The sequence below is a fragment of the Schistocerca piceifrons genome, chromosome 2, assembly GCF_021461385.2.
Source record: "Schistocerca piceifrons isolate TAMUIC-IGC-003096 chromosome 2, iqSchPice1.1, whole genome shotgun sequence".
Taxonomy (NCBI): Eukaryota; Metazoa; Arthropoda; class Insecta; order Orthoptera; family Acrididae; genus Schistocerca; species Schistocerca piceifrons.
In genome coordinates, this window is record NC_060139.1 from 1064771783 (window position 1) to 1064786634 (window position 14852).

Genomic DNA, 14852 nt, shown 5'->3' on the forward strand with positions numbered 1-14852 from the left:
ACCGTCATTCGTCACTCCACACAACGTTTTCCCACTCCTGAATCGTCCAATGTTTACGCTCCTTACACCAAACGAGGCGTCGACTGCCATTTACCGGCTTCATGTGTGGCTTACGAGCAGCCGCTCGACCATGAAATCCGCCTAACTGTCATAGTACTTGCAGTAGTTCCTGATGCAGTATGGAATTTCTGTGTGATGGTCTGGATAAATGTCTGTCTATTATGCATGTCTGTCTATTATGCATTACGACCCTCTTCAACTGTCGGCGGTGTCTGTCAGTCAACAGAAGAGGTCAGCGTGTACGCTTTTGTGCTGTACGTGTCCCTTCACTTTTCCACTTCAAAATCACTTCGGAAACAGTGGACCTAGGGATGTTTAGGAATGCGAAAATGTCGCATACAGACGTATGACACAAGTGGCACTCAATCACCTGACCACGTTCGATTCCGTAATTTCCTCGGAGCACCCAATTCTGCTCTCTCAGTGACTACTGAGATCGCTAGAATGGAGGACCTGGCAGTGGGTGGCAGCACAATATGAAAAACGTGTGTTTTTTTGGGTGTCCGCATACTTCTAACCACAAAGCGTATTTACCAGCTCTGAAGTAGGATTATCCACTTTACTTTTCTGAGAAGAAGTCGGATTATCTGATTTTAGCGTCATAATAATTCCAGTTACATAAAATATCCAGGTACTACACAATGTGGCTCATCATTTATTTTCCTGAGATTTTCAGGCAACATAAAATGGGAAATAAGGCTGACTTCTGTCTATAGAAAATTTGTCTATTAAAATGTTATTAAGTACACATAAAGAAGCATCGTACTATTCCTATCTGACTGCTCCTAAATCCATACCGCTGTGGGAAACACCAGCTACGGACAGCGAGTGAAGTGAGTTATTCAGTGACCTATGGGCCGAGTTGTGTTTCCCCGTTCTTTTTTTAGTTTAATGTTTCTGACAGTTCTCTGTGTATCCGTTAAGTGGTGGCTTGGGTAATGACCGGCGTGGCGCGCGGAGAGGAAGTGGCTTAACGGAGACAGCAAAGGTGGAGCGTGTCGGTGCCGTGACCGTGTGGACCTGGTGGGTTCGTTGCCTGGTGCCGGTCCGAGTAAGCGGGCCGTGCTTCGTTAGCGCTTAAAAAAGGCAACGTAAACGGATTGAGTTGGAGCCGTCCGGTCAGCGGGAAAACATCCTCCGTTTCTCTGCGGAATTCTTCCCTGGCACAATGTTATGCCAAGCGGTTTATCCTGAGCAAATGGGAGCACGTTTGGCCTCTTTCATCTGCTTCCTCTTCGCCGCCACTTTTCTGCATTATTCCGGATGTGCAACTTCGAGAACATTTTTCCTTGTAAACGTTCATGTTTGGCGTTAAGGCGTCTCACGCGGCATCTTTATGCACGTGTTGTTTGTATCTTTGGAGTCGTCCTTTGCAGTACCATCACCACCGTCTATGTTCCCCTTAATTTTGAAGCTGTTGATTCACTATTACATAGATTTTTTTTTAAGAAGAGGAAAACCGTTTATAAGTTTATCGTGTATTTTGGCCGATTGATCTCTGGAGGTGTTTCCTGTGTACTTTCAGTCTTGCGAGATCTTGCGGCAGTTATATTTCGGTAAGCTAGATTTGGTCTTAATTGTGGGTTGCGTGTGGCTACTCGAGTCCGGTTCACTCGTGCCAGAGACCAAGTTTTGTAACTGTTTGGTTGTCATGTGAGCCGTCTTACGTAGGTTTGCACAAAATTGCTAATAGTCGCTTCAAACCTTTGAGTGAACTATTTTCTTGTGTTGCCTTGTTGCCTGGCCAGCGCTTATATCGCCATTTAAGATTGCAGACGTTGACAAGAATCACAGTTGCGAAATTTTCAAATGGAACTGCAGGCTTAATTATTAATGCCGTGATCTCTCATTTTAGGTGCCTGTGGCGCCGATCTTTGAGCTGGTTTTTGCTTAACGAGTTTTTACATTTCAAAGTAGTTACTGTTCTGTTTTGCCCCTATCATGTGCGAGTGTTACGTTAACTTTGTCATTGTGGGGTCTCGCAATCTTTAGAATAATACTCTTGTCGTTGTAAATATCTTCGACACATTTAATTAGGTTGGAGATAATTGTTTTGTCCCGATCTGGAGCTGAGAAAACTTGCCGACCTTTGGTCTTTCATTGCTAGCAGTCGTTTAAGGTTAAATGGACCTTGGGACGGGTCCCGCAACGGCTGTAAATGTTCATGTTTGTAATCTGTTGGTGTTTGTGTTTAAGTGAGGTGGGGCCTGGTCATTGAGGGTTACTGTCTGTAAGACGTTCTAAAAGTTTGGGCAACACCGGGGCTTGTTATTAGCAACTGGGTGACTTACTCGTGAGCAGAGTTTACTTATGTACATATTTCTCCCTGTTGTTGCTATGTGTCGAATAACTTGATTTGACTAGTAACGTTTTAATGACTTTCCTCTAGCATATTTCAAGAAAACTGGTTGCTCTCGCAGGTGTTAACCATGAGGATAGTTTTCCTTTACTAATTGTTTTAAATCGAAGCATGTGTTTAATGATTTTGTGTGGAATACACTTTAATCATTTCATATTTGAGATACGTATTGTGTCAATCCTTATAATCATTGTAGAGGAATGTCTAGTGTTTTAACTGATTTGGTTGTTGTATGGTCTTTAAATATGTTTTAAAACTTGTTGGTGCCACGAATGATGTTCAGTACCCCTTTGGCCCAGTCCTTCCGTTCCCAAGGCAACCACGTACGGCAAGCCATATAATCAAGAGTTTCTGTATGTGGAGACTACATCATGAGCAATAACCATGAAATTATGGCCCAAACGCAACAAAGAAAACATCAAATTCAAGCACAGCGCAGAGTGCCACGGTGATTTCCCGTTATGAGGTTAGACAAGACCGGATGGAAGAATAACTTTCACCCTCGCAAGCAGAGTTAGGAAGACAGATTAGGGATCCGCAAATACAAAACGAATCACATAACGACCGTAAATCGCATCAACAAGCAGCATTTACGTTAGCGGAAGGGGTTAGATGTCTAGCGCGACCGCCAATCTGACGATAGAAAAGCAGGTGCTGAACTTCGTGTCAAAGAAACTCGATCTATGAATTGCTACATTGTAATTATCGTTTAAGCAGAACAACATCAGGAACGACTGTACAATGTCTGTGGTGCCAGTTAATCGCCGGGAATTGCGAGCGGTGGAGATAGAGCAGATGACATTCTCAAGGTTTGATTTATGCCGAGTATTACCTGAGTGAAAGCTGCTTATTCTTGGGATTAAACTGATATTGTTAACAAGAAATGACCCTAAAGAATATACATATTGAGAGGCCAATGTCAAAATACCCAGACTCATGAACAGGGGTCGACAAGAGGCTCGTGAACTTACACCACTTACTGCCCGAACCGCCCGTTTCTGAGCCAAAAATATCCTTTTAGAATGGGAAGAGTTACCCCAAAATATAACACCATACGATATAAACGAACGAAAATCAGCAAAGTAGACTTTCTTTTCGTGTCAAAAGATAACTTACTCCAGACACCATTCCAATAGTAAGAATGGCAGCATTAAGTCTTTGAACAAGATCCTGAATGTAGGCTTTCCACGACAGTTTACTATCTCCCTGAACACCTAGAGATTCGAACTATTTAATTTCATTAACCATATGCCCATTCAGTAAAATTAAACCTCGGGTTTTGTTGAACTGTGTGTTAGAAACTGTAAAAGCTGAGTCTTATTGAGATTTAGCGTTAGTTTCTTTTCTACAAGTTATGATCTTACCTCATGAGCTGCGGTATTTGAAACCGAGCCAATGTTGCACACAACATCCTTTACTACCAAGCTAGTCTCATCATCAAACAAATATTTTAGAGTTACCTGTAAAACTAGAGGACATATCATTTATATAAATAAGGAACAGGTATGAACCAACACTGATCCCTGAGGCAACCCCCCCCCCCCACCCCCCTTGACCTTACTCCACTCAGACTCAACATCACAGCCATTTTCGACACTGAATAACGACCTCTCGCTGTCAGTTTCTACAGTAAGAGGTGAACCAATTGCAAGCTACTCCCCGTATTCCGTAATGGTCCAACAGCTGGAGCAGTATTTTGTGATCAACACAATCAAACGCCTTAGTTAAATCGAAAAATATGCCTAGATTTCGAAAGTTTTTTTTAACCCATCCAGTACTTCACAGAAGAAAAATAATATAGCATTTCCAGTTGTTATACGACTTCTAAAGTCGAACTTTACATTTGATAGCAAATTGTGTGATATAAAATGATCAATTATCCGTACATAAACAGCGTTATCAATAACTTCAACAACCACTGGTGGCATACAAAAGTAAATGATGACTAACTGAAACCCTCAGCTTCCGACAGGTGTTGTTGATATACCTCGATGTGGAAAGCTGAAAATGTGTGCCCCGACCGGGATTCGAACCCGGGATCTACTGCTAACATGGCAGACGCTCTATCCATCTGAGCCACCGAAGACACAGATGAATAGCGCGACTGCAGGGACTTATCCCTTGCACGCTTCCCGTGAGACTCACATTCCCAACTGTCCACAATTCTACATATGTAATGTACTTTATCGACATTTGCCCATCCACTCATTACTCGCGCACGCTTTGGCGATTCCCGTAAGAGTTTGGGCAACCTGTGCGCATTCGCACAGACGAAGGTAAATGGCTGGGTAGCCTTTAACTATATATATGAAGACAGTAACTGTTCTCGAAGGAACAGAATACTGTTGATAACCGTGCAGCTTTTCCCTGGAATAAATGATGACTAACTGAAACCCTCAGCTGAGTTGTGCAGACTCAAAAGGCGCTCAGAAGTTTCCAAGGGTCGGCCTCGAATTCAAACACTAACGCTCGCTTAGGTGAGACAGGCGGTCGGCCCAACAATTCCCAATCCGACGGCAACCCAACCAACACACAGTAAACGGCCCTAGCGACACGATAATTTCTGCTCCACCCGACCAGCACACAACAGGGAGTTCAATGGAACAACGCAGAAGGTATCGGCGCCCACAACGAATTACACATTCAGCTGTCAAACTACACGCTGTGTTGGACAGCCACAACATGACGAGGAAAATACGCTGCCTCAATTGACGTCAATGGCCAGGGCAGGTAACCGGAACGTTAACGGCCACAAGGCAGAAGATTCCGCTGGTACACTTCAATTCAAATTAATCAAGTCAAATTAAACTTCACAAGAGGGCGGCTAGAATTTCACCAACTTGAAAACACACGTTGTTGCTCACGGGAATGTCCTAACAGTCCACAACGAAATTCAAACAACACAATGTGAACAGTTAGGGCTGGCTGGCAGATAAAGTGAAGAGTCAACTTTCGTGTCCGGGATCGGTGAGCCACGGACCTCGTAGCAATGAGAACAGCCCCTCACACTACGACCGCAGGCCGGCCGGTGTGGCCGTGCGTTTCTAGGCGCTTCAGTCTGGAACCGCGTGACCGCTACGGTCGCAGGTTCGAATCCTGCCTCGGGCATGGAGGTGTGTGATGTCCTTAGGTTAGTTAGGTTTAAGTAGTTCCAAGTTCTAGGGGACTGATGACCACAGATGTTAAGTGCCATAGTGCTCAGAGCCATTTGAACTACGACCGCGCGTGGACGCCGCCAGCAGCCACGGCCAGACACGCGCCACGGAGACTTCCTCGCTGTTCCACGCCAGCCGACCAACTGCCCGCACACGGCAGAGCCGGAAACTACAAGCGTGAGGCCAAAGATAGTACAAGGGTGCGAATATCGATACACGCTGCTGCTGCCACTCGCGGAGATAGAGAATAACACCACAGCTGCGGGAGACTAATCGCAGAATAACAATCAAGGTTTAAAGCAAAGCATAACACGAGCCAGCCATAGCTCGTATAGTTTGTAGTTATGTGTTACTTTTGTTTGAGTACAAAAGCCTTTTAGTGTTAAAATTTGTGCATCATGGTCTGAAAGGCTATTCACCCTTTTACCAACAGAATGCCCATCTACAAATAAAGAATGAATAAAAATATTGTCTATGGCTGTGCTGCTGTTCCCCTGCACCCTAGTTGGGCAAAACACAGACTGCATCAGATCATATGAATTTAGAAGTTCTACCAACATCCCTTGTCTTCCACAGTCATATAAAACTTAATACTGAAGTCACCACACGTAACTAATTCCTGGTACTTCCTATAAACCGAATCAAGAATCCTCTCTAGCTTGAGCATAAATGCTCTGTAGTCAGAGTTAGGGGACCTACAAATAACAAAAATTACAGGTTTGGTATCACTAAGTTGAACTGCCTCTGCACAACATTCAGATACCTGTTCAGTGCAGTGCCGTGATACGTTTATGGACTCGGATGAAATACTATTTTTTACGTACAAGGCCAGTCCCCCACTCCTCAAGGTACTCCTTGAAAAACAGTCAGCTAGTCTGTGTCCTGCTAAAAGAAGCCTGCGAACTGTCAAATTATTTGGAAACATGTCGTCCTCCGAAGGTGAGTCCTTAGAGGGACTTCCTGTAAGCAAGTATACCTATCAGATGACTTCAATCTAAAAAGGGTTCAGCACTAACACCAGCTACTACAGGAATTTTTCCATGAGTGGTCCCACCACCACCCACTACACTGTCACGTATAAGCTTTGCCAGCCTTCCCTTTCTGTACCCATTGAGGTCCAGGCCATGCCTAGTGAAACCTAATGTACTGACAGACTGAACTGGTACCACTGCAATGTGACCCATGCCCTCTGCCATCCAGTACGATGTTAACGCGGCTAACAGCCGCATTAAGATGAGGCCGATCGTGACACTGAAACAGTTGCAAGAAATGCACATTAGTGCCACCAGATTAAGTAGCTATCTTTACCAGGTTACCGCCTTCATCATATTCCCCGTCCCTTTCTAGAATGTTCCCTGCTCCACCCACTATCTCTACGTGATCCTCCTTCGTAGGATTCCTACGTAACTCCCCTATGCTGTCCGTCACCTGAGCCAACCCTGCACTAGGCTTCACAATGCTGGTGACCTGGTACTCAGTCCCCAACAGTCCTTGCAACTGCTGGCCCACACCTGTACCGTGCGAACTACCTAGCAGCAGAACGTTCTTCTTTCTGTTAGAATTTGCAACTGACCTAGGCCTCCTAACTTCTGAGGGCTGCTGCATGTTCCCTGCATCTACAGCTACAAGAGGCTCCTCTCAACTCGATTCTGACAGTTTGTCAAATCTATTGCATATACGCAAAGTATAACTGTCTGAATAACTCCTCCTCCTAGCTGCCTTCTCGCCAACTGCCAGTTCCCATACCCCAGCACGATTCACCCTTCTCAACCTATCTAGTTCATCCTTTGAGTATTGCAACTGCACGCGAGGGGCACAGATCTTACGCTACTGGTCCTCTGTCAACTTATTTGTACTACAAACTCTGCACTCCAAGTAGAGGATCTTGCTAGAATGCCCGTTGGCTTCCCTCCTGTTTCCCCCCCTCCCCCCCCCCCCCCCCCGGAGTGAAAAGACTTTGAACAAATCTCACACCGTAACACGCTACTCACAAACCTGCGACAGAGCCCACACTTCTCACTCATTGTAAAATTTTACAGGTACTGAAAGAAACTAAACGTCTACGTTAACTAAGTTCAGTTACACACGTATAACTATTTACAGAACTAACAATAGTGGTCTCGAAGTTCCCTGTCTACTGAGAAAGCAACTACTTTTATTAATACTACTAAACAGCAACTAATACTGATACCAAAGAAACTTCACAAAATTTATTAGCTAAAACCAAAAATTCAAGCGATCACTGGAATACTCAACGAAGTTAAAACTGTGAAAATCAATTTTACTGATACGTTTCATTAGAAACATTAAGAAACGTCAGCTGAAAATTAAAGCACGAAATTTACTAAAAGACCTTAACGCTCAGAAAACACCAAAAAACACATGAGCGAACGTTTCCAAAAGTTTATTAAATCGTTATTTCGACACAAACAGCACGAAACACCGTGTTCTGTGCTGTATTTAAGCGATGGTCAACGCAGAATAGTTCATGGCTCCGCAGTAACTGTTCCCGCCAGAACCACAATGGTCGTTAGTTCTACTGTCGGTAGCCGATATTTGACCAAATTCTGCACAGTCGTTCTGCTCAGCCTCCCTGTATTGTGTTTCCGGTTTAGCGATACTTGGGTCCACTCTGAGGTAGTCAATGTATGGTAGATCACACTGCCCCTGCTACCTGGCCGTTAAGTTGCCGGCCCCGGTCGTATTATCGTTGCTGATTATTTTCGGTGTGAGGATGTGGATATTGATTTTATTGTATTTGTGCATCTTAAACTGTGAAACCGTGTGGGCTCACTTACTTGGGGCAACCCTGTTGAGAACTTGCTTCCTTTTCGCCAGAAATTCGAGCTTACTTAAATTTTTTGACATTTTCTGCTACTTTTACGCGCTCTCTTCTCCCGTGTTAAATTTTGTCGTTAGTCTGACCTGGGCACTTGCTGGAGCTCCTCGCGAGTCGTTTACTGTTCTCGTAAAAAGAGAGGTAGATAACACCTCAACACTAATTACTCATTGCGTTCATAGCATGCTCAGCTTAAGATTTTGTTTGATAGATTTGTCCTAAGCTGAACTCACCCGATTTTGCGGTTGGAGTCTTCATTTGGTATTTAGTAGTTATGTGTAAGTAAGAGTCTGCTTTGCGCGTTATAGGCATTTTGTGCTTCCATACTTAGCCTGAATGTGAGGGCGGCTGGTCCACTGGTCACTCGGCGCCGAACGTGATATTATACTCCCGCCACAGAGGGTGACGTGGTTTGCACTAATTCTCATGTTGCTATATTTATGATGCCGCTGTTATTCGGTAACTGCCCATGTTGGTAAAATTGTATTTTAACATTGGTACAGTTCTTGGAGCACTTGACATTTCCACTTTCAGATATGTGATTGGTAAAGTTTGATATCATTCCTGTAAAGTCTATAAACTGCTTAATAATCGTTGTTAAATTACATACAGTTTGGAAGTTGTCTTGCATTAGCACTGTAGAATAATTGTTGATTTGTTATTTCAAAGCCCTAATGACGAATTAAGTCTCTTGTTCTGTATTAATTGAAATATTGTTGTCACTACTAAACTGGTTTTAAATATTTTTGAATACAGTATTCCACTCCTTGACCAATCAATAATGCTCAGGAAGCGTACCAGCATTCATGTCACTCTTTGAATTTCAAGTCAATGATCACAAGACATGTTTGCAAGGCTTGATCTCTAGATGCAGGCATCTATCTGTAACGTATTTTTTATGTCACGATAGCCAAGCAGCCTGGGTTTTCTCGACAGGGAGATGGGGCCGCTTTAGCTAACGCATGTATTTCTTCCTTAGTCCACATGTAAATATACTCGCAGAAATATGCTCATATTGCTTCATAAGATGGTGTGGTATGCTATTTTTTTTAATACCATCCATCATTGATACAGAGACTCAACCCACCTAGGGTATCCACCTATTCATCCAAATTGCAACACTAAGTGCCAAAAGCGATACCAAAACACACACAGACAGACACACACACACAAACAAACAAACACAAACATACAGACAGACACACAAACATACATGGATTGCTGTTTCATGGAGTGTAGGGCGACTGCAGCTTTTGTTCTGATATACACAGAGGAAACACTGGGGATAACTAAAAAGCAGTGAAAAGGAGTGACGTATGAGTTTCCTGCCCTCCGGCCAACACTGTGTCCGGCGACCCTCCCATCGTATGGCACCTCCACAGTGGCGATGGACAGAACTGTGGTGAAATTTGGTGCCAGTAGAACATCTTTAATCCACCGTACACCACACGTGAACTGAGCTGTGTTGATGCCTTGCTGTTCGAAGCGTCGTCGACCCAGAAGTTGCGTCACAGGGTGCCACGCCCTTGCACATTTACAGATGGAGGTTGTAGGCACCTTTGGACTAAATTTCAAACTTACGCATTGCAGTGGAAGACAATTACGGGACTTCGAAGAAGTGATACTATTTTGGACAGTATATATTATCGTTGTATACATACCCATTTGTGCAAGTGATGTAAGCTTTATTTTTACAAGAAAACTATTTGAATACTACCGATTCATCTATAAATCTACACTCCTGGAAATTGAAATAAGAACACCGTGAATTCATTGTCCCAGGAAGGGGAAACTTTATTGACACATTCCTGGGGTCAGATACATCACATGATCACACTGACAGAACCACAGACACATAGACACAGGCAACAGAGCATGCACAATGTCGGCACTAGTACAGTGTATATCCACCTTTCGCAGCAATGCAGGCTGCTATTCTCCCATGGAGACGATCGTAGAGATGCTGGATGTAGTCCTGTGGAACGGCTTGCCATGCCATTTCCACCTGGCGCCTCAGTTCGACCAGCGTTCGTGCTGGACGTGCAGACCGCGTGAGACGACGCTTCATCCAGTCCCAAACATGCTCAATGGGGGACAGATCCGGAGATCTTGCTGGCCAGGGTAGTTGACTTACACCTTCTAGAGCACGTTGGGTGGCACGGGATACATGCTGTTGGAACAGAAAGTTCCCTTGCCGGTCTAGGAATGGTAGAACGATGGGTTCGATGACGGTTTGGATGTACCGTGCACTATTCAGTGTCCCCTCGACGATCACCAGTGGTGTACAGCCAGTGTAGGAGATCGCTCCCCACACCATGATGCCGGGTGTTGGCCCTGTGTGCCTCGGTCGTATGCAGTCCTGATTGTGGCGCTCACCTGCACGGCGCCAAACACGCATACGACCATCAGTGGCACCAAGGCAGAAGCGACTCTCATCGCTGAAGACGACACGTCTCCATTCGACCCTCCATTCACGCCTGTCGCGACACCACTGGAGGCGGGCTGGACGATGTTGGGGCGCGAGCGGAAGACGGCCTAACGGTGTGCGGGACCGTAGCCCAGCTTCATTGAGACGGTTGCGAATGGTCCTCGCCGATACCCCAGGAGCAACAGTGTCCCTAATTTGCTGGGAAGTGGCGGTGCGGTCCCCTACGGCACTGCGTAGGATCCTACGGTCTTGGCGTGCATCCGTGCGTCGCTGCGGTCCGGTCCCAGGTCGACGGGCACGTGCACCTGCCGCCGACCACTGGCGACAACATCGATGTACTGTGGAGACCTCACGCCCCACGTGATGAGCGATTCGGCGGTACGTTCACCCGGCCTCCCGCATGCCCACTATACGCCCTCGCTCAAAGTCCGTCAACTGCACATACGGTTCACGTCCACGCTGTCGCGGCATGCCACCAGTGTTAAAGACTGCGATGGAGCTCCGTATGCCACGGCAAACTGGCTGACACTGACGGCGGCGGTGCACAAATGCTGCGCAGCTAGCGCCATTCGACGGTCAACACCGTGGTTCCTGGTGTGTCCGCTGTGCCGTGCGTGTGATCATTGCTTGTACAGCCCTCTCGCAGTGTCCGGAGCAAGTATGGTGGGTCTGACACACCGGTGTCAATGTGTTCTTTTTTCCATTTCCAGGAGTGTATTATCTCCACAATACTCGGCAAATATCTCGATGTTTTTCATGCTGTTTAGCCACCCTTTCGAACTGCACCGCCTTTCTGGTTTGTGCTCTGCTGTCTTTTCCTACATGTTAGTCAGTGTTACTTTTTCTTCTTGCCGTTTTCAGAATACTTCAGTCTTCCACAGACCTAGCGGGCATACCTGCAATCGGTTAATTTATATCGCCTGTATAAGTGACGTTAAATACACGGTCAATAGCATCAAACTATTACGAGACCGAGCATTTCAGCTCTGCCACAACTTTTTCCTTAATTCGTTACCAGTTCTCATTCCAGCTGTCAGCGTCATTATTCGAGACTGTTCCGCAGATTGTTTTTATCTAACTGCCATCTACATAACAAAGATTCTCTATCTTCCCAAGAATCTCTGCTATCTTACGTGTATCACTTTGAAGAAAGCGGCAGTAATGTACTGAAACTAGTATTAAGCACCAGTCTACACTTACTTACGGGAGAGTAGTAATGGCGTTAGAAATTTCTGAGTTCATTTCTTGTGGAGAAAGAGCGGTCTGGCTAAAAGTACTTTAAAAGTGGATTACAGACAGCCTCTTCTCCAAAAAACATTTATTTAGACAGTAACCGGTTTCGGTCATACCACAATACCACGACGATAGGCAGAACTGTCGAATGGAGCCGTTGTTGTAACTCCTCTAACTTCAACTGCAACCATGATATGGTCAAATAATAATCGAAACCGATTATCATCGAAAGAAAAGTTTTTCGGTCAAGACTGTCTGTAATCCATTGTAAAGTAAAGCGGTTGGCTGCACGTATATGGAAAGAATACTGGCTTACTACAAGTTACACAAAATCGAGAGGAGAAGACGTTGGTAAAACAATAGTTAAAGCTGTGGAACAGACGACATTACGCGAATAAACAGTTGTTTTAACGCCGGTTGCAGAGAGATGAGCAACGTTTCAGCTAATCCTCGATGTTTCCCACAGAGGAGAACAAAAACCGTATTTTAGGAGCGGGTGCGCCCCAGCGCCGACTTCCCGCATTATCGCGGGCCGTTGATTGGCTACAGCGATCGGCAGAATTATTGGCTGCGCTGTCGAGATAGCCGCCTACAGCGCTGCATTAGCATACTAGACTAGACCGCACCAGCGGAGCGGCGTGCTGTTACCGCGCGGACACGACACCTGCTGTTTACCCCACCCGGCCTGCGCCTACGCACTCGCGGATTACACACTAAACGCCGATGCGTGCAAACACCTGCTGTCGCCGATATCTCGCCACACAATAGGAAAAGACAGATGCAGGAAATGCGATCGCCATTATCAGTCAAGGCAAACGTGTTACTCTTCCTACAGAAGTTATTTTTCCATATAGTCCCTTTAAACTTCTGTTGCTGATGCAAGGAAGAATCTCGCTTGGGGTCAAAAACTACATCTACGTCTATACTCCACAAGCCACGTCTTCGTTCGTGCGTGAATATCAGTTCATTTGGAATCTGCCACTGAATCTCAGACCGGCATCTGCTTTTTGTGAACTACGGTTCTTACCAGCCTCCAGAGGTTTATCACCAATACTGTCTTTCCGTCTTTTTAAGCACGCACATTACAATTATTTCGATAGAAGGTCAATTTTGTACCAGTTACCTTCTGCATACCTCTTCGCTTATGTGACAGGCGAAGCATTCCAATAAGCAACAGAATCGTCCACTAACAGCCTAACGCAACTTTTGATGTTCTCCATTGTTGTTGTTGTTGTTGTGGTCTTCAGTCCTGAGACTGGTTTGATGCAGCTCTCCATGCTACTCTATCCTCTGCAAGCTTCTTCATCTCCCAGTACCTACTGCAACTTACATCCTTCTGAATCTGCTTAGTGTATTCATCTCTTGGTCTCCCCCTATGATTTTTACCCTCCACGCTGCACTCCAATACTAAATTGGTGATCCCTTCATGCCTCAGAACATGTCCTACCAACCGATCCCTTCTTCTGGTCAAGTTGTGCCACAAACGTCTCTTCTCCCCAATTCTATTCAATACTTCCTCATTAGTTATGTGATCTACCCATCTAATCTTCAGCATTCTTCTGTAGCACCACATTTCAAAAGCTTCTATTCTCTTCTTGCCCAAACTATTTACCGTCCATGTTTCACTTCCATACATGGCTACACTCCATACAAATACTTTCAGAAATAACTTCCTGACACTTAAATCTATACTCGATGTTAACAAATTTCTCTTCTTCAGAAACGCTTTCCTTGCCATTGCCAGTCTACATTTGATATCCTCTCTACTTCGTCCATCATCAGTTATTTTGCTCCCCAAATAGCAAAACTCCTTTACTACTTTAAGTGTCTCATTTCCTAATCTAATACCCTCAGCATCACCCGACTTACCTCGACTACATTCCATTATCCTCGTTTTGCTTTTGTTGATGTTCATCTTATATCCTCCCTTCAAGACACCATCCATTCCGTTCAACTGCTCTTCCAAGTCCTTTGCTGTCTCTGCCAGAATTACTATGTCATCGGCGAACCTCAAAGTTTTTATTTCTTCTCCATGGATTTTAATACCTACTCCAAATTTTTCTTTTGTTTCCTTTACTCCTTGCTCAATATAGAGATTGAATAACATCGGGGAGAGGCTACAACCCTGTCTTACTCCCTTCCCAACCACTGCTTCCCTTTCATGTCCCTCAACTATTATAACTGCCATCTGGTTTCTGTACAAATTGTAAATAGCCTTTCGCTCCCTGTATTTTACCCCTGCCACCTTTAGAATTTGAAAGAGACTATTCCAGTCAACATTGTCAAAAGCTTTCTCTAAGTCTACAAATGCTAGAAACGTAGGTTTGCCTTTCCTTAATCTTTCTTCTAAGATAAGTCGTAAGGTCAGTATTGCCTCACGTGTTCCAGTATTTCTACGGAATCCAAACTGATCTTCCCCGAGGTCGGCTTCTACTAGTTTTTCCATTCGTCTGTAAAGAATTCGTGTTAGTATTTTGCAGCTGTGGCTTATTAAACTGATTGGTCGGTAATTTTCACATCTGTCAACACCTGCTTTCTTTGGGATTGGAATTATTATATTCTTCTTGAAGTCTGAGGGTATTTCGCCTGTTTCATACATCTTGCTCACCAGATGGTAGAGTTTTGTCAGGACTGGCTCTCCCAAGGCCGTCAGTAGTTCCAATGGAATGTTGTCTACCCCGGGGGCCTTGTTTCGACTCAGGTCCTTCAGTGCTCTGTCAAACTCTTCACGCAGTATCGTATCTCCCATTTCATCTTCATCTACATCCTCTTCCATTT